This window comes from Silurus meridionalis, chromosome 1, assembly GCF_014805685.1.
Source record: "Silurus meridionalis isolate SWU-2019-XX chromosome 1, ASM1480568v1, whole genome shotgun sequence".
NCBI lineage: Eukaryota > Metazoa > Chordata > Actinopteri > Siluriformes > Siluridae > Silurus > Silurus meridionalis.
In genome coordinates this window covers 5,530,577-5,551,206 of record NC_060884.1, presented here as the reverse complement: position 1 = coordinate 5,551,206, position 20,630 = coordinate 5,530,577, and the positions used below count along the sequence as shown (strand labels likewise).

The 20,630-nt window shown below is 35.8% G+C and overlaps 1 protein-coding gene across 1 annotated transcript in view; it reads left to right on the top strand.

Moving 5' to 3' along the window:
- prkcaa (protein kinase C, alpha, a) overlaps window positions 1–20,630 on the top strand; it is a 140,706-nt gene that overhangs the window by 28,651 nt on the left and 91,425 nt on the right. The gene's annotated exons all lie outside the window — the stretch shown is intronic.

Sequence of the window (20,630 nt, the reverse complement as noted above, 5' to 3'; positions counted from 1 at the left end):
TAATACATAAGGAACATATTGAGTGGCTCTTCTTGGTTGTTAATACATTTAGCTTACCTCACATTTCAAACTGGAACAGTAAGTACCGTGGATATGAGCTTGAGCAATAATGATGCTTTGGATACACCAAAATTTTATATATATATATATATATATTTTTTTTTAAACAATTTAAACAAACTTACAATTGAAAAACTCTAGTTTGGTTATAAGAAATATAAAGCTAACACACACACACTATATTATATACTTTATGTATATAAGATTTTCTATTAGGAGTATCAAAGCCCACCTATCATCATGATTAGAAGTATTAACCATTGATGTAAACCTTCAATATGGCAATACAGAAAACACAGGGAAACTACAGGCCTTAGCTATTTCAAGGCAAGCAAAATAAGGTTAAAACAAATAGGAATATGCATGTACTTTCAGTATGTAAAGATTGTACATTGGCTTCTTGTAGCAGTTGCTTATGCTTTGTGCAGATTTGATAAAAATGGACGGTTGGTCTTGTCATCCGAAAGAAACAATTTGGGAGTGTGGTCTTTATGATTGGTTTAGTGATCACATACATTTACATTTATGCTATTTGGTTGACAACCTTATCTAGAGCAATATCTTCTCATTTATACAGCTTAACAGTTTAGGGTTAAGGGCCTTGCCCAAGGGCCCAGCAGTGGCAGCTTGGTTTAGCTGGAACTTACCACTTTCCAACCATGCATTGTGTTTTATCCAAAAGTATATTCAGTTTTTTGGTAAAACTATTATTTTCCCCCATTTTTGTTTAGATTTTATTGTTCAAATTTTTTATTTTTTTTGCTAGATGCCCTAAAAATCATTCGAATTAAAAAAGTCTGAATTAACCCACGACATACACATACACTTTACTTATACAGTTACAATTATCATCCATTTGCCTTTTTTTGTTACAATTTTTTACCATGTTCTTTTTTTCTAAAGCCAAGTTTTAATGTTAACAATATGACGGTGTACAACAGCTGGTATAGAACATCAGTAGTAGCCTTCACTCTGCACTGAATCATTTTACTCATAGTTTGAATTGGCTGATGAAACCCATATGCTAATTAATGAGATGTTATACAAAAAACCAAATTCATATTTGTTAGTATTATGCAGCTAAAATCATAAGTTTAATATTGTTTTTTAGTAATTGTTAGCTTTGGCTGCTAGTGGTCTTGGGGGTGGTTGGGAGTGTGGAGGGGGGATTTACAGTCCAGGCCTGGCGGCTATTCGAATCCATGGGAAACCTCTCAGTTCTGCTCTCATGATGTCATTATTGGGTCAGCTCGGGACATTACGTGCTTGGATCACCCAGTAAACAGTACCAGTTCCATCAAGCGAGTAAAGCAGTTGAGGTCAGAAGGGTCATGGCACTACCTGACCCAAGCAAGCCTGCTAAAAATGGGTTGTTTTGGAAAATTGTTATATTTTATTGTTGTCTTTTGTATCCTTGTATCTCCTGTGGATTTAAATAGTGTACAAGTAATATTGTAATCATAATATTCGTTTTCTCATATGCCAAAAAAATGGCACAAAACCCAAACCCATGTTTTTAACCCTTCAAACAGTTTCTTATTATTTGAAGGTCACGTTCATAGATTGGCAGACGTCGTCTCTCTACTTACATATACTGTAGCTAATCTGGTAACATGAATGTAACCAGTATCAGTAACTACGTACCTTATTTGATTGACATATTATGTGATTATGAGTGGTTACAAAATGAGATTCTTTTTTTTACAAAAATTGCAGTGGAAGGTTGTTGTGCTGTAAGAGGATTAAAACAATTTGTGATGTCTTGCTGGAAATAATTAAGTTTGGGGTGGTTTTAGTAAATCCCAGCCACATTACACTAACAAGTCATTAATTCTGTTACTACAACGCTGTCACATCTCGACTTAGCTACATAAGAGCCAGTATAATCTAACACTTTATGGAGTTTGGAGGTCTTATTAATAAACTAGAGATGTGATGCCCTGATGCCAAGTGATCTCTTTATAATCCAGTGTGGACTACATAAGTGTCTCATCTACATTGGTGTATACGCCAATCTTACATCCCATTCTATAAAGCCAAGTCTATAGGCATACAGTACACATTCCAGAGTATCTAACACCCCATACACAGGTACGTCCTTAATGCTGTACTCTTTGGAAAAGTGTTATTCACTTACTTACTTACTCTTAGTTTCAAAGGCATTGCACTATTTTTTTCCTCGTTCTTTTCTGCAGTACATTGTGTCTGCTGTCAAATTCTCCAATTATCCGTGTACTTTGATTATCAGGTGAACAAAAACCTGGACCTTTATGCGGGTGACACCGGAGGGGGTTGCTCTTTGGCGCGTCGGCTCTTTGTGTAGACCTGTCCGCCACTGCCGTTTTCTTCTCCTCTACTTGTGATGGTGATATCTTCCCGCCTGAATTACAAAGGTCATTTTTAACCTAACATATCCCCCCCATTCTCGCCCTTTTCAGCGTTCCTTTATCCGACATTTAGACACGGCGCTACCTGAGAGGCACTGCGGTGTTTTTTTATTTTAACAGTTTTTTTATGTCCCTGAGAAATTGAACTCTGAGAACTTTTTTCATTGGGGTCCAATGCTGATGAGTTTTCAGTCACGATGAATAGAGCTTGCAGAATAACAATCTTTTTCCTGTTATAAGCGTAGTGTTATAAAATCAAATGGAATCCCTGGGAAGGGGGTTGATTGAACTAGCTGGCATTAGACTCACCAATTTGTGCCCGTAATTAATTTTTACCAACTACACTGGTTTCTTTTTACATGTTTATTCAGGCTATACTGCACAGTTTAACAGTATCTGTTCTTGGTTTCTATTTGATCAGGAACTATTTTTATGGTGTCGTTAGACTTTGGCCAGGGTGGGAATGATGAAGATGGCTGATAATGCTCTGTGTTGGGGCACAGTGGAGATGGAGCGTCTTAGCACCGAATGTTTATTTAGGAAGCGCCTTACTATTGATTGCCTTAGTCTACTGAAAAAACTGGAGGAGGAAGTCAATGAGCTGGAGAAGCTTGACCCTCATTACCCCTAGATTCATTGCTTGTCTTGTCATCATTGGGATTTGGGAATCTAGGCTAATCTATAGCTTTAAACATCAATGGGTTTGATGCATTGCATTGCATCAGTTTTTTCTTATCTGTAGAGATGCAACTTGCATTTCTTTGTCTGACATGCACACAGATTTAATAAGGCAATTAGCTATAATTTAATTGCAAATATATGTTTCTACATGGCTGGTGTTTGGCATCACAATGAAATTCTAATATCATAGATGTTATATGTTATATATAAATGTTTTTGAGGCTTTAATTTCTTTTGTAGCCAATAATTATATGCTTACTATAAAAATGTGATGTCTGTTACTATGACCGTCAGAATTGTTGTTTTTCAGAAACAACAGTCTCTATAGTTTAAGCATAATGGTGCTGGTTTAAACTGGTTTAAACTGACCTTTTTCACCTGATTTATGTTGAGGCAGTGGTAGCTCAGTCACCTGATTTATGTTGGGGCAGTTGTAACTCAGTAGTTATGCCATTGAACTACTAATCAGACCTACTGCTGGGCCACTGAACAAGGCAATTATATAAGACAAATTAGATAAATGTGCTTTCATAACTATAAATACTTTGTCTTCCAAATGGTGCAAATGTAATGCCTTTTAAAGGAAATTGCTCTCATTATGAAAACACTTTGTGATATGTACAGTAGATTGGATGGTATGTGAGCAGTGGTTTGGTAGGTTATCTATTACTTGGGTGGTTACCCTAGAAAAGGAGACAGGAGTAGATAACCTAAATGCTGACTCAGGAGTGTTTGCTATGGGACGGACCACTGTCGCTGTTTGTGTGTGTGTGTGTGTGTGTGTGTGTATGGGAGTGTGTCACATTTGTCATCGTGCTAACAGTGAGGCACAATATCAGCTGGACAGTCACCTTCACGAGTGATGATCAGCATTTTACCACAGTGCTGTTAAACTCTTGATTCTGATTGGTCAGGAGATATTGATTATTTATTACATTTTTTTTATAACAGTAGCTCTGACAACAGTTTGGCTGCAAGAAAAATTAAAGTATCATATTTATTTTTGTTATAATACATTATTATTTTGATGTTAACTAATACACTGTATGTATAACACTATATGTATCCCAACATCCCATTCCATATTTAGTCCCCATTTACTGTTCAAATAACCTCCACTCTTTTGGAAAGATGTTCTACTAGATTTGTGCTCATTCAACCATAAGGCATGAGTGAATTTAGATACTGGTGTAGGGTGAGGGGGCCTGGGGTGCAGTCAGCGTTCATCCCAAAGGTTTTCTTTAAGGTGGAGCTTTATAACGGACCACTCAAGGTGTTTAACTCCATTCCATGTAGGATCTATGTAAGTCCGAGGCATCGTCATGGTGGAACAGGTTTGAGTCTCCTAGTTTAAATGAAGGGAAAATGTAAATCTACTGCATCCTAAGACATCCAGTACAATTGTGGGCAGTTTGTGGAAAAACCGTAAACGTCTGAAAAAGACAGGAGTCCCAGTACTTTTGTCCATTTTGTGTATTGTTTCGTAATTGAGGTTAAACTGAGGTGTTGGCCATCCTCAGGGGTCTTATACAAAGTTTTAATAAGTCCCTTTGTCTGTAGACATAACAGGATCTGAAATGTCAGCTCTGAGGACTCGTTCCAGTTTGGACAATTGCTCAGTGTGTGTCTAAATCTTGGCTGCTGCTGTTGCGATACATTCTGTCCAAGGCGGTTTCAGGGATGTAACGGTGGCTGTACTGGCCAGCACAGTCTTTGTTTTGAAGGGATGGATAGGCAAAAGACATTTTTGACTTTTTGACCTCTGTTGGCCCCTCCCACTCTGTAAATTAGTAAAATTGTGCGTCTCTCATTAAGCTCCTTAAGTCAGAAGTCAGGGCAATGGTGAAAGAATTAGACAAATGAAAGGCAATTTTAATAACAAAAAACCTTCCAATGCACTCTAAAAAAAAAAAAAAAAAAATTAAAGGCATTGATGCTCAGTGTACTATATTCCCTTACTGGCAGTGACATATTGTCATATTTTCTGAAGCCTCTCAGCTTAAAATGTAAGTAGCTTAATACTGTTTAATGTACTGTAGCTTTCAAAGGTTTACTTTTCAAAATGTATTTTAATGTATATATAGTAATTTAATGTATATATAGTTTTAAGAGATTAATGATAAGACTCTTAAAACTATACTTGAAATTACTTGAAACACCATGACAAAATAATACCTACTATATAAAATGGAAATATTGGAATTATTTTTTTATGGGTTTTTACGGTGAGTGAGCAAAAAAATTCTGAGGTTTTCCAGTATGACAATTTCCAGAACATTCTCCCATTCTACAGATCATTCTCCCAATGTGCTCTAGGTCTTGTAGTGTCACTGGTAGCGTACCAGTGTAGATTTATTCATTGAACGAGACTCAAAACACTTTTGTACGTCGCTCTGGAAAGTGCGTCTGCTAAATGCCATACATTTAAATGTAAATGTCTTGGTCAGGGTCCTTACCATTTACATTCACACGTATGGTGTTGGAAAGAAATCCAGAGAGATTAAATAAAAGAAAGTACTTTGAAGCACATTGCCCCAATGTATGTGCCCGATTTGCAGGTTCTCATCATATGGAGCCAGTTCAAAAGTAAATATTCACATAAACAACCATAAAGGACACTGACTTCAACTCCCAACTCCGAACACACACACTTTTCTGTTCTAGCTTTTCCTTATAGTAATTGAGGAAAGGTATTAGCATTGAGACACACTCTCTCATACACACAGACACACTATTTACAAGACTCTCAATCTTATACTCAGCACAAAGGAATTTGTTCAATCACACTTTGGTGTGAATTTCAGTGCACAGTGAGTGGTCTAGGATGTCCCAAAGAGGCACCCAACACGGCTCACTGAATTTCTCAACACAAGCGAGTGAACGAATCAGTTTGTAAACAAGAAACATGTCCACACTAATACGTTTTTTTGGTTAAAAACGCATTTTTCTCTCCGTTTTCCGTCCACAATGAGACGGTGTTTTTAGTCAATGAAAACGTATCTTTTTGAAAAACGCTCTTCACAGTGGATACATTAGAAAAACGCCATTTTCACCGCACAAGGTGGACTGTGAAAACAGGAGGCTTTCGGAAACGACGTGCGTTTTAAATCACGTGATTAATTCAGCCAAAATGGCGGATGACAATTTTAAACTTTTGTTGTTATTGTGAGTTTTGTGAGCTCGTCCTTACTGTGGGGGTGAGCAATGTCATCAGCGGGATGCTGTCGTTGAAGCGGTCCAATGTTTCAGCAGATTTGTTTTGGCACGTCTCATTAAAACAGTCTATATTTGCCAGTGGCCCATTTAAAAAAAACTCTTGAGGTGCCTTTCCTCGAAATCGCCGCAACATTTCAAAGAGTCGTGAAGTAAATTTATGGCAACCGGAAATAACGCAGGATGACTTTTTTTTTTTTTTCTTTTGTTACATTTTAGCGGGAAAGAGCAATTTTTATGAAATGACTGAAAACGATAGTGTGGACAGTGTTTTAGATGAAAAAGACGATTTTATAAATCATGATAAGTGTGGACGTACAGTCAATGGTGTGTATGACTGCGTGTGAGAGAGTGGGTCACGTTAGTAACAACTGTGCTTAGAGATTATGAGGGACCCCGAGGGTGTGGGTGTGTGTCAGGAGTCGGAGTACGTGTCCTCTATGTTTGTATGATGTGTCGACTGCAAAAATAATACTTTTTAAAGACTGACCTGTGATATAAATTGGAAAAATTAAGAATTGGAAAATTGCAAGAATAGTATAGAATAGAATTAAATACAATTTATATAATGAAATATAATACACCAAAATGTATGTTGAAACGCTGAAAATAGAAATTTGAATGCTTAAAATAGAATATACACTGTATGATAGAATAGAATATAGTGTATGTAGAATATGGAGTATATGTGATGTAGTCATGGAAAAAAGCAGTAGAACTTTTAGAGGTTATAGTGTGGGGAAAAACGTTGGGGGGAAAAAAGAAATAGAAAAACCTCACTGACTCCTTTGAGCTAATTGAGACGAACCATACGTGTTAGACAGCATATGGCTATAATACAAAGTGGAATATTTATAGCAGATGAAGTTGTTCATACACAAATACTTACTGCAGTGTAATGTTCTCAACACATACCTTCAAATCACAGAATTAGCTTTTGTTCCAAAAGACTTTGCCTTTTACTTGGAGACATTTTGGCAATGCAATTTCCCGAAGGTTTAAAATGCAAACGCTGACAATGTTTGGGTTTTTTCCCCAAACACAAACACACACACACACTCACACACAGGAAGAGATCTTCCTAATGGATTCAGGAAGCCAAACAGATGGAACTCTCTATACAAGATTCAGGGAAGCATGCAAGGGTCAAAGTGCAAATCAGGGCCATGTTGAACAACAAAGAGTGATTCACATTCATTTCCTATTTTTATTGTAATGTATTTATTTCAAAATGAATAAATAAATTTTTTTGGAAAAATATATAAAATATCACAAAGGTTTGTATATTTCTGTGACACAGATTTGTATCATGCTAGTTGTTTGCTAACACACTGCTAGCAAAACAACAGAGAGGAAATAATAGTTTTTAGTAAAATAATGAGACACACACACACAAATTATAGATAGATATAAATTAGAATAAACAAACAAGTTCCAAATAAATTCAAATAATAAATAAAAAAATGTTTTTCCAAATTTTGATTTCTTTTTCTATTTATTACTTAAACGAGAAAAGAATGATCTAACAGCAAAATAACTCAGGAATGTGAATGGGAAATAATTGATCATGAATTAAATATTAGATTATTATTTCATCTATAAACATGAATGTTATTTGAAGCCTCCAGGATTAAAAAAAATTCTGCTGAATTTGCATATCGGATGGATATGAGTGCTGCATAAATGTGTGTCTGTAATATGAGGAGCAAGTTTCATTAACATCTGTTCAAGCACATTGAAAATTCAAGACGTTCAATTCTGTGGGTATCAACCAACATAAATGAAAGAACTAATGGTAAGGGTTAGTTAGAAGATTTTTTTGCAAGTTTTTATATATGCATTATTTGCCCATTATTATCCTGTCCAATTTATTCTGAAAGATACTTTCAACTTTAGATAGCTGTGTGGCCGGAAAAGCAACATAAACCTCATTACAAAGTGGTCACAGGTTACGTTTGCCTGCGGCTTTTAGATTTTAGTTGATTATCAAGCAGCTGTAGACCCATGCTTTTCTCTCTCTCTCTCTCTCTCTCTTTGCCAGAAATAGCAGATCTAATTACATCCTTTCTCAGACAGAGGAAAGAGATGTGCATTGGCCACCAATCTCGCCCTGCTGGTCGAGCTTGCGCGAGTGTGTCCCGAGGTTCCCACTCGCCCACCGCAATTATGTTAGCCTCTCAGGAAAGCAAATCATCAGTCCTCTCTGTAGCTCATGTTCGTCCTGCTTTACTCCGCTGCGGTTTATAGATCTTGTTTACTCCGTGCCGTACGGCACGAGTCCTCTATGCTCTCTACGTTCTCCATGTCAAATTGTTACACCTTGTGCTCCAGGTTCTTTTTGTGTTCTTAGCAATCATGATATTTATTTCATCTAATCGGACTGTAGGAGTGACAGTCCAGAGCACCTGATTCAAAATCGGAGGTACCAAATCATATGGGATGCCTTCGGATGCTATAGCTATAAATGTTTTGTCCTTCACTTAAAGCAAGAGATCTAAAGTTGTTCCAGCATAACAATGCTCCTGTGTACAAAGCCAGCTCAATGAAAATATGGTTTATTAGTGTTATAGTGGAAGATTTTAAGCGCCCTGCCATACAGCTGTGACCTCAACCCTATTGAACACTTCTCGGATGAATTGGAACCCTTGTGATTGAATGAGCAATAACCTCCACAAACATCTCCCTGGAAGAGTGGAGGTTATTATAACTGCAAATAGACACTAAATGTCGAATGTAATGTTCAAATTGCACATATCAATCGTGCATATTTTGCAAAAAATTTTGCATATATAGTAATAGGGAACCAACCCCAGCCATTAGGGTTGCACAAGCCAGTGCACTCTTAGTGCCGGTCCCAAGCCCGGGTAAATGGGGGGGGTTGCTTTAGGAAGGGCATCCAGCGTAAAAACATGTGCCAAATCGAACATGCGGATTATGAATACAGATGATCCGCTGTGGCGACCCCTAATGGGAGAAGCCGAAAGAAAGTTTGTTAGTAATAGTAGTTTAAGAATCAACAAGGAACAGGACCTAAGAATTATCATTATACTAAACGTCAAATGATGTGTCAGTCATATTTTTGATATTTCAGATCTTCTTCAATAACCTTCTTTTGTCTGCGCATTAAAGGATGCTTTTTCTTTTTTTAATTTTTTAAATTAGAGGCAAGACTTATCATAAGTCCCAAGAACAAGCACAGCCAATATATACAGTGATCATACTTTCCAGTACCTGCAACAACAATAGAAAGAGATCATATATTATTCTGTAAACATGCCTGATGTGTATGTCTATGTGCACAGTGATAAAATCAGCAAACACTGACAGTCCCAGGAATTGTATGTATTCCATGTGACCACCAGGAGTGTTTTTTAAAATTCCTGCAATAAACATGGAATTTGACGACACAGATTCTAGATCAGTGAATTAGTCATGCATGCCTCTGTAAAGGCCGTTGATGTGGGGGGTCTCAACGTCATATGTCTAACTCTGGGTGAGAACTCACACTGCGCTGTGAAGCAGGAACGGACAGAAGGGTCTCCTAATAATCCTAGCCTTTGTTTTTCGTTATAATAAACACCGGGATGAGTAATAAAGAGAGGAAAGACGATTATGTAACTGTGACTCAGATCTTGCAGGAGGCTCCATCCTTCCTAACATGGGTGTTGTCTATTTAAATGCATTTAACAGATTTTTCTAGAGACAATGGAGAGATCAGGCATTAATAAATGTGGTGTGGGAAAAAAAACTGTTACCACAAAACTGGAGGCACTCAGTTGTACAGGACGTCTTTAGATGCGCTGTAATAAAATTTTGCATTCACTTGAACTTGGAATCCCAAACCTGTTCCAGCATAGTGATGCCCCTGTGCACAAAGTGAGCTCCTTGAAGATATGGTTTACATGCTTTAGAGAGGAAGATCTCAAGTGGCCTGCTATAGAGCTCTGATCTCATCCGTACTGAACACTTTTGGGATGAATTGGAACACTGACTGCACCCCAGGCCTCCTCACCTACATCAGTACCTGCCTTTTGTAAAAACCCTTGTGGCTGATGAACACAAATATCCATTAACACACTCCAAAATCTAGTGTCACGTTTTCCCAGAAGAGTGGAGGGAAATATAAAAGTAAATTGGGACTAAATGTGGAATGCAATGCTCAAAAATCACATACTGTATTTATGACCAGGTGACCCAATACTTTTGGAAATATAGTGTGTATATACACACAGCAAAAAAAAGGAAATCAAATCAAATCAAATCATATCAAATCAAAGATACCAAGATTATTCAAGATACAAGATAATTGAATTTTTAATATAAGTAAATTAGTTAAAAATGATTCCATAGATTACCAGAAAGCAGAAAAGACGTATTATCATATAATAGAAAATATATAATATAAAAGAATAATTAATAAGAAAACAACAGTGTTTTAAATGTATTTATTAATTTATTTAAATTTTAATACAAATGGTATTAATTTTTTTTTTCAATGTAATAAAAAATTAAAGAAAAAGAAAAAATTATATTAAATAATTAATACCATTTGTTTTTAAAAACTCAAAATAAATGATATAATTTTTAAATAAATTAATAAATACATTTAAAACACTGTTGTTTTCTTATTAATTATTCTTTAATAGATATATATATATATATATATATATATATATATATATATATATATATAAAAATAATAATTATTTTTTGCAGTTGCAAACATTCTGAGATGATTAGTCAGAACATATTAAACTGGACAAACTCCAGGAAACATGAGTAGGTAGAAGTGACATCTCAGCTACAAATGTGTGTGTGTGTGTGTGTGTGTGTGTGTGTGTGTGTGTGTGTGTGTGTGTGTGCGCGAGCACGCGCCAGTCGGCAAGTATGCAAGCATCAACACTTTCATTGCTCTCGGTGCAACAATCGTCTTCCGATTTCACACGCAAACTGGACACGTTGATGCTGATACACTGAGCTACAAAACTCAGACTGTGAAGTGAAGCTAATGCCAACAATGCTAATCCAACAGCACACAGTAAAGCAAACAAACTGGAGTGTACTCCATACTCCACCCTCCTCATGTTTAAATAGTTTTATCATAAGCAAACTTCACCACAGGTTTTTTCTAAATTCATAGTATCTATATACAGTAATCCATATTGTTTTGTATCGTCCATGGAAAAGTTATAGTTAGTCAAGTTGTAAAGAAGCAAAGCAAAAAATTGCACCAGGAGCTTTCAAAACTAGAGCAAGAGTATTGTTTCTCTAAACAAAATGCACCGATATCTAGTTTTATAAAATAGAGTAAGTATTTTGGAACGTATTGGTACCGACTTCGATAAAGAATCGAGTACTATTTGGTTTTGTTTTGCTTTCCTGGTTTAAACAGTGTTCATAAACAGCACACAAGAGCCGGTGTGTTCATACGATCACACTCTTAATCTTACACTACCTGTCTACTTAAACTTCTAAAATGACTTAGTAGTAGCTTCATTACAATTCAACTCCTCTGCTTTCTCTTTCTAATGTTAGCTAATGTTAGCTAGCTACCTCACTAAGTTTCATATCTCTCAGGCAAAGCTCAGTTATAACTAATGTACATTTTGATTTTAAGCATTGTTTTTTATCCTTATCATCATTTCCAGGCATTCTATACTGAACTGTTGTTTTCATTCACCCTGTCTGAGGACTCGCCTAGCTAACAGGTTACTGCTGCTTGGCTATTTGTTGTGTGCTGCTAAGACGATTTTAATGAGGATGCTTGTATTGATGGGGGAGGCTGTAGTTTTTTAATACAGGTTTTTTTTAGCATTGATCAAGTCCAGATTGCATATATGCATACGCATATTTACTACCAAGCTGCTTTTGTAGGGTCATTCAGCAAGACCCTTAACCCTTTTTGCTCCAGGGAATCATACCTGACCCCTGTTTCTAATCATCTGGGATGTGTGGGGGGAAAAGGAATTTCATTGTGTTATAATGTAGATGTGACAAATAAAGGCCTCTTATTCTAATTCAATATCAGTATTAATGTTGATGCATCCTTGGTTTCAACTCTTCCCTTTCGAATTCATACACAACAAGAACGCATTAAAAATATGAATAACCCTGATGAAGAAATATTCATTACCATAGCTCTAACCCTGCAAATACATTTTATCAGCACAGTTTCACAGCTCATTAAGTTTAGCTCATAAATTAGTCTGTATCTTTGTTCAATTAATTTGTATCTTACCAATCACTCACTCACAAGGCACCCTAACCCTAACCCTAACCCTAACCCAGTGTTAATTAATCACGTTTTTATAACTTCAAATACGTTCCTTTTTATTGCTATGGTACACAGGGATTTGGGGTTTTTTTCCACATAGCTCAACTTTTCTCTCTGTACACTTAAACTAGGCCTTTGTCCTAATCTTCCTTGTCAGATTAATTACTGATGCCTTCTGTAATTAGTGCCAACCGCGTCCTTGTTTCCAGCTTCCTTATTTAAACTCTTTGTTGCTCCCCCAGCCATTTTGTCTTCTCTTTTGTAATTCAAGCTTTTTTTTTCTTTTCTTAAAGTTAAATATGTTGGTTGTCTATATTTTCCTCAGGTGTTAATGTTATGCCCTCTGGCAATGTTTTTCCCATTTTGTTGTTGTCGCTATTCATTGCCTTTGATCTATTCTATGACCTCTTGTTATAGTTGTGGTAAAAGCTCTCGTGAAACCCATCACAGACATTTTAATGGTTTCCACTACAAATAACCTCTCAAAACATCAGCTATTACACTTTAAATCCACTTTATGCATCATCAAAACATCAAAACCAAAGAAATCGATAGAACCGTCCAGAATCTGGATGCCTATTGATGTCCTGATGGTCTCTATTGGTCTCCAGTAAATACCAACATGTGATCTACCACACATGTTGCCAAAGACTTTCAATTCGTCCTACATTACACATTAAACATGACACATGACATACTGTAGAAAACAAAACCTATAGAGACCCATGCCAAGCATTACAGTTTCTATTAACCCCAATACAATTGTTATTATAACCATTGAAAATATTACACACATTCATGATAGATTCTATTGTTTTGTTTTTTCCAGCAGGGTTACTGGGGTTTATTATTATAAACACGACGATGATGTAAATAATATAATGTGTTTATGTCGGTGCTGTAGCAGATAGTTAGCATAGCGTGCTGATTTTATTATAAATATCAAAACAAACTAAATCTTTTCACTTTTTTCTTACTATATTACAGTAGATTAATACTTTAGGTTCATTTAAGAGTTAAGTGGCACCTCAGTCTCTGCCAAAAGAAAGTGGACCTGATGAGTCATTAGCCTTTCAACTGAGAAAATGCTGGGTACTTTTACCACAGAGCGTTAGACAGTTAAGGGATGGACACTTAAATCCCTGGAATTTTCCACACAAAAAATATTTCTAGCTTTAAATATTTCAAGATGATAGTCAGGCCTTGGCCATAAAGAAGTGCCACATTTTCCAGTTGGAGAAGTCTGGCCTTTTAGAATGTACACTGGAACTGTATAGGCTATGAATGGAGCGAATCCCATGACAGTTTACAAGGAGCAGTGTTGCTAATTTGGAAATAAAAAATAACAAATCTACCAGCTTTTAGCAGTTGGTTGATTTTTTTGTTTTGTTTTGTTTATATAAAAGGTTCAGTTGATACATTTCCAGTTTATAAAACCTAAATGAGATTTAATTGCATGAGCTTGTGTTTCCAGATACCAATCACCCATTGACTATTTCTGTTTCACCATTGTTTAAAAAAAACCCAAAAATCACTTATTTTTAGGGATGTAACAGTACACATATTTGTACCGAAATTTCCCAGTACAGGGCTCATTTTCATCATTTTCACATGCGGAACATAGTTAAATTCTGAGTTCCCTCGAGGAACATATTAAGTGGCAGACCGCAAGTTGTTTAGTCTCTGCCTTGCACTTTGAGTGCATTTTTTTATTGCTATTATTAAACTTGAAAATATACAAAACAATGCCAGGGATATACTAAATAAACTAGAGTTAGCAAAGTGTTACTGGGACTACTAACTGTACCGAAATTTAACCGAACCATGACCTAAAAATCGAGGTACGTCCCGAACAGTGAACCCCTTCTTTTTACTAATGATCCCAATCGCTTTTGTTTTCAACCAGTTATAGACCGCTATTGTTTCCAATGACCAATCACTGATGACTATTGTTTTTCAACAACCAATCACTTGTTAACATTGTTTCTAACTACTGACATTGTTCCAACAATCACAGATCACTATTGTTCTAAATAGCCAGTCATTGGTCACTATTGTTTCCAAAGACCAATCATGGATCACTATTATTTCCAATGGCCAATCATGGATCTCTTTTGTTTCCAAAGACCAATCACAGATTCCATTTGTGTTCTTAATAGAACTTATTGTACATTGTCCATGTTGCAATGACCAAAGATGACTTTTTTTATCTTAGAAAAAATATTATAATCTTTTATTTTCTAAAATGGTTTCAGACAATATCTCCCCTAAAATGTGTTCATAACACTGACAAAAAAGCAGAGGAAAGAGGAAAACAAGCTCATGTTTTCTATGGACATCTGTTGCTGAAGTTGGTAGGGTTGGTAGAAATGGTAGGGTTCTTACATGTGAAGGAGCACACTGCAGATTTATTAGATTAGGTTTTATGTAAAAACCTAAACCCCCATAAATTGCATACTTAAAAATATAGCCAGGGGCGATAACACCCTTCAAACATATTAGAAACATTTTTCAAAAAGCACGCGTCGATGGTGCTGAGAAATGCTGCCTACCGCAGCGGTAGACTTTATGATGCACCTCCAGACTCTCATGATGCACCATGCTTGAATTGTTTGATTATGTCATCTGTAGCTGTCCTGTGTTCTCTTGGTAATGGGTTGCCTCACCTCCAAGTCCCCCAGCAATCCCCCTCCCCAATCCCAAAACTCTGCATTTGATTGGAAATGCCACATAGACTGTGTAAGTGTGTTTGCCTGCGCTTGTGTGTTCGAACCCTGTAGCTGTACATTTGGCAGTAATGGTGACTTCTCTTCTCTTCTCTTCTCTTCTCTTCTCTTCTCTTCTCTTCTCTTCTCTTCTCTTCTCTTCTCGTCTTTTTATTAATGTTGTTCATTTATGCATTCTATTATAATTTTTTTTTCAAAAGGCCGCAAGGGTGTTTAAGGTTAAACGCTCTGTCGTTGTTTTAGCCGATATCGTTCAGCACTGTGTGTGTGTGTGTGTGTGTGTGTGTGTGTGTGTGTGTGTGTGTGAGTGTGTGTGTATTTTAATTAAATAACTTTAACTTGTTCTGCAGCCTTAACCAGGATACAAGTGTGTTTGCTCAGGTGTGTATGTTTACTCATATGTTAGTTTCAGTAAAGAAAGCAACTGGATTCAAAAAACGGCAGATGTCTCTTCCCCTTCTCCTTTTTCACAGATTTCTTCTTTGTGGAAAGAAAATAGATAAAGGTTTAAAATGAAACTATTAAAAACCTCTATATGACAGACAGTTGAGGGCATGACTTGATGAGATTTTCTAAGATTTACTGCTTTCATAGCAGCACGTGCATTTCAAAAGTACATTATTGCTTTTCATATATAGCGCCTAATCATATACTTCCATCCTGCAGGTGGAGGGAAAAGACATTTTCTTTCTTTCTCTTTTATGGAGATCAGCTTCTCATTGGATTATCATGATTGATTGTAGCCTGTTGTGTCTGCAGAGAGCAAATTGAAGCTCCTGGCGGCTAAAAATGCAGCTGTTTTTTGTTTGAACTCCGAACACGTCCAGTTGCTCAGTAGCATGTTGTTAATGCTCTTGAAAAAAAATGATAATTAACCCTTTTACTCTAAATGAGGTCAATCAGACGAGACGTATTTTCTTTCTGAAGGTTGCTTTGCCACATTTGTACTGGAGCTCTGAGGCTAAAGTAGCTAACAAATAATGTTAATGTATAATGTAACTAAATAAACACGTTTAACTCACACGCAAGATTTTTCTCAGCAAAATGATTTGTACATGAACATTTTGATTAAATGTCAAAATTTGGGTTATAAATGTGTATAGTTTTGTATGAATGCAGTAACAGTAGGCATGCAAGAACTAGCAAGTTTATTATCATGAATTATCCTACTGTATAACTCGCTTATTGTATACATCAGTGACACACTTGTGATTAAATACATGACATCCAGTTGCAATAAATCTATGCCCTCTGTCACCTCAGATTACTGTTTTTGGTGGACAGGTGTGGAAACCCGGTATGCTTCTCTCCCATTTAAGCTCATCGGCTTCATTGGTGTGGGTTCTGAGATGCTTTTTACCTCAGCACATTTGTAACGAGTAGTTATTTAAGATACTGTAACCTTTCTGTCATCATAGAATGTCAATCAGCCTTTAGATTTTCATAATCTTGTCCTGAAAATTAATAATAATTATGTCGTTGTCCAAATACCTATGATAGATAGATAGATAGATAGATAGATAGATAGATAGATAGATAGATAGATAGATAGATAGATAGATTTCTTAAAATCTAAAGTAACAGGAAACAGATTAGCAATAGGTAATACACAATTGTATACAGAGAATATGTAATATACTGAACAGAATAGAATTGTATTATGATTACACATAACACATTGGGGTCTTAACAGGTAGGTGGGTAGGTGGGTGCAGCCAAAGGCAATTTAGCTTTGACTAGAACTGCAAATACTAGTTGTTTGCAATATACAGTACAGACCAAAAGTTTGGACACACCTTCTCATTCAAAGAGTTTTCTTTATTTTCATGACTATGAAAATTGTAGAGTCACACTGAAGGCATCAAAACTATGAATTAACACATGTGGAATTATATACATAACAAAAAAGTGTGAAACAACTGAAAATATGTCATATTGTAGGTTCTTCAAATTAGCCACCTTTTGCTTAGATTACTGCTTTGCACACTCTTGGCATTCTCTTGATGCCTACTTTGAAGAACCTACAATATGACATATTTTCAGTTCACTTTTTTGTTATGTATATAATTCCACATGTGTTAATTCATAGTTTTGATGCCTTCAGTGTGACTCTACAATTTTCATAGTCATGAAAATAAAGAAAATTCTTTGAATGAGAAGGTGTGTCCAAACTTTTGGTCTGTATTGTATATATAATATATATAAACTTTTGGTCTGTACTGTTTATATAATATATATATATATATATATATATATATATATATATATATATATATATATATATATATATATATATATATATATATAAAATGTATATTATTTAATAATAATATATTTTGGAATTTTTCATAGTTTTTAATTCTAACGTGCAAAGTTAGTCATTAGTTATTAGGTAAGGTTAATAAAAAGGTACTGCTTTGCTTTTTCCTACATTTTTCTTTCGAACAAACTAAACTTCCTTTTAAAATATATTTTTTAAGGTTCCAGGGCATAAGAATGCATTCATGTTATATGTTCCATGCGTGTGAAAAAAGGGGTGAAAAGAAGTCCAGAAGGAATTGCGTACTGAATAAGAGCTATTTTTGAAATCTTTCATTTTCAGCACATAGACATGTTCATCCCCCATGAGCTTTGTCTGTCACTTTTTCTCTTTTGAAGTGGTACGCTTCAAGAAAATGAAGTATTGTATTATTCCATAAAGGATGAGTGACAGAGATGTCCCTGTTATCTCGTAGCTGCTGTGAGGAAAATGTAAACTTAATAAGCATTGATAAAAAAAAATAAATGAAGGCAGCTCAATGTCACCTGAGCCATTAATTAAGTGTACCAAGGAAGATCTGGAGGAGGTCATAACAAGTCACTGGGACTGTTTAAACCATATAGCCAGAATAAAGGATCACTAACAGCCATGCGAGTCAGTTCTAGCTATTCTGCATAACATAACGTGACTAAACTTCTTAGCTTGTTACCTTGAAAGCAAGCAAAAGTGCTTAAAAGTAGTTTTGCTGAGGTGTAAGTGGTGTGTGATGTAATGAAAATTGTTAAGATGTAGATTTTTACAATTATTAAATAGCTAAGAATTGCTTTATTACCTTGTATTTACCATGTGTGAGGTACTTCTTTTTTTATACATGTATAAAGCTCATTTTATTAATTTTGTGTCCTATGCTAGTTAGCATAATTCCTGTAGATTATGAATTAGCCTTCAGTACAGGAACTAAACAGTTTTATTTTATTTTTCAGGCTTCTCAAGGTTTTTTCTAATCACATCATGCATGTCTCCACTAGCTCGCTCATTAGGGATCTTACAGGGGGGACAAATTTTTGATGCTGAAATGTATCTGCTTTATTGTGTAAATGTGCTTTGGGACAATGACCATTGTTAAGTGCTATACAAATTGACTATTTAGTGCTATACAAATGAAATTGAATTGAGTTAATTCAGCTAAATCATTACCACAAAAAGCTTTCCATCATCTAATGGCCAATCAGCTACTTGCTATTTGCTGTTGCTATGCAGTTTTGATTTGTCCGTGAGAAAGAAGAGAGTGTAATTGTGATGCTGGTGTGCGAACTAGGACCAGCTTGTCTTTCGGAAGTTCCACAAGTTCTACATCTAACTTTAAACCATTAAAATGAACAATATGTTATTTTTATGTTGAGCATTGTAATCAATGCCACATCACTGTGGTACAAACAAAACATCACAGACCTACAACGTGTGGATACGGCATATGAAAATAATCCAATTTGTTTCTGTTATATGAAAATCTTTCACTGCGGAAATAATATTCTGCATAAAAATAAAAATTCTTGCTCACAGTTGGTGTCCAGAAGGTTATTAGGCTTAATTCAGAGCACGAGGAGCCTTTAGACTTTTTAACAACACCTTTAACTTTTAAATGCTCTGCTGGATTCATATACTGAACGTTAGATTTGTTCATAGTTAGTAGCAGCATATGAATAATTATTCGTCCAGTGACTTTTTAAGTAACACAAGCAACTTTGTATCTTCAGATATCTTATGAAAAATTCACTACATAGTAAACAGAAGTTGACTTTCTTTTAGCATGTGGTCATATTGAAGCCATTTTTTGTGTTCATAACACTGGTAAAAGCATATAAAGACTCCATTAAAGACATCGAATCAGTTCTGTAGGAATTGTATTCATGTTTATTGAAAATGTTCTAATTTATTACTGATCTAGGGAACACTTTGGAGGAGATGAGAATGCACTCTCTCAGGGCATCACACATTCACACACACACCTCATTTTGAGTCAACCAATCTACCTACCTTCATACTCACAGGCACAGGATGAACATGAAAAATTCCACATATCTAATAAGGATCCAACTGGAGAACCAGCCGTGACCCTGTGACACACAATGTTATAAATAGAAAGAAACTTTCAAATTTAACGGCAATCCTTTTTCCTATCAGACAGCAATTTGGGAGATAAAAGCACCTGAAAAACGAAATGGTTTTCTCCATGTGGCTGATTCTGGTTACGGAAAAAGCAGACAGTTCTTTGGTTTGACGGTTTAGCATGATAGCGCCAAGAATACGTAGTTTATACTAGAGAGTTTATACTCATTTGCTAATTAGAAAGAAGGAAAGATGCTATTATTTGTCACATATACATTAGAGCACAGTGCAATTCATTCTTTGCATATCCCAACTGTTTTGGAAGCTGGGGTCAGGGTGAGGGTCATCCATGATTCAACACCCCTGGAGCAGAGAGGGTTAAAGGCTACTTCCCAATTATAATGATAATGATAATTGTATACAGTGTATAATTCAGTGACAAAAACGTATTTACAAATGCACCTTTACTGTGCAGTTGAAGTTCGAATAGAATATGTGCTCTAGTAATTCAAGAGTTGCCAATCAAATTATGCTCTGAGGTAAATGTTGAGACACCAGGTTTTGTAAACAACATGAAACCAATCAAGACAAGGAGGTAGAATGTATGCTGGGTAAATTTTGAGATTTCAATTTCCTACAGTGAATATGCCATAACCTTTACAGACTTGAATCAGTTTGAGTAAAATTACTAATTAGTGCATTTATACAAACCCTGGACAAAATAATCATGCAGGTCTTGGATCACACACTCCTCTCAGGATCAGCATATTGTTCAAAGTTTGTGGTGTTGGTGGTGAAAAAGAAAGCTGAGGAGTCAAACTAAGAGTTTGTTTCCCTGTTTGGTTCCGGAAGCTGTCTTTAGAAATGTATTTTAAATTGCTACCTGACTTAATTGTGACTCACTGTGTTTTTGTGTGTTT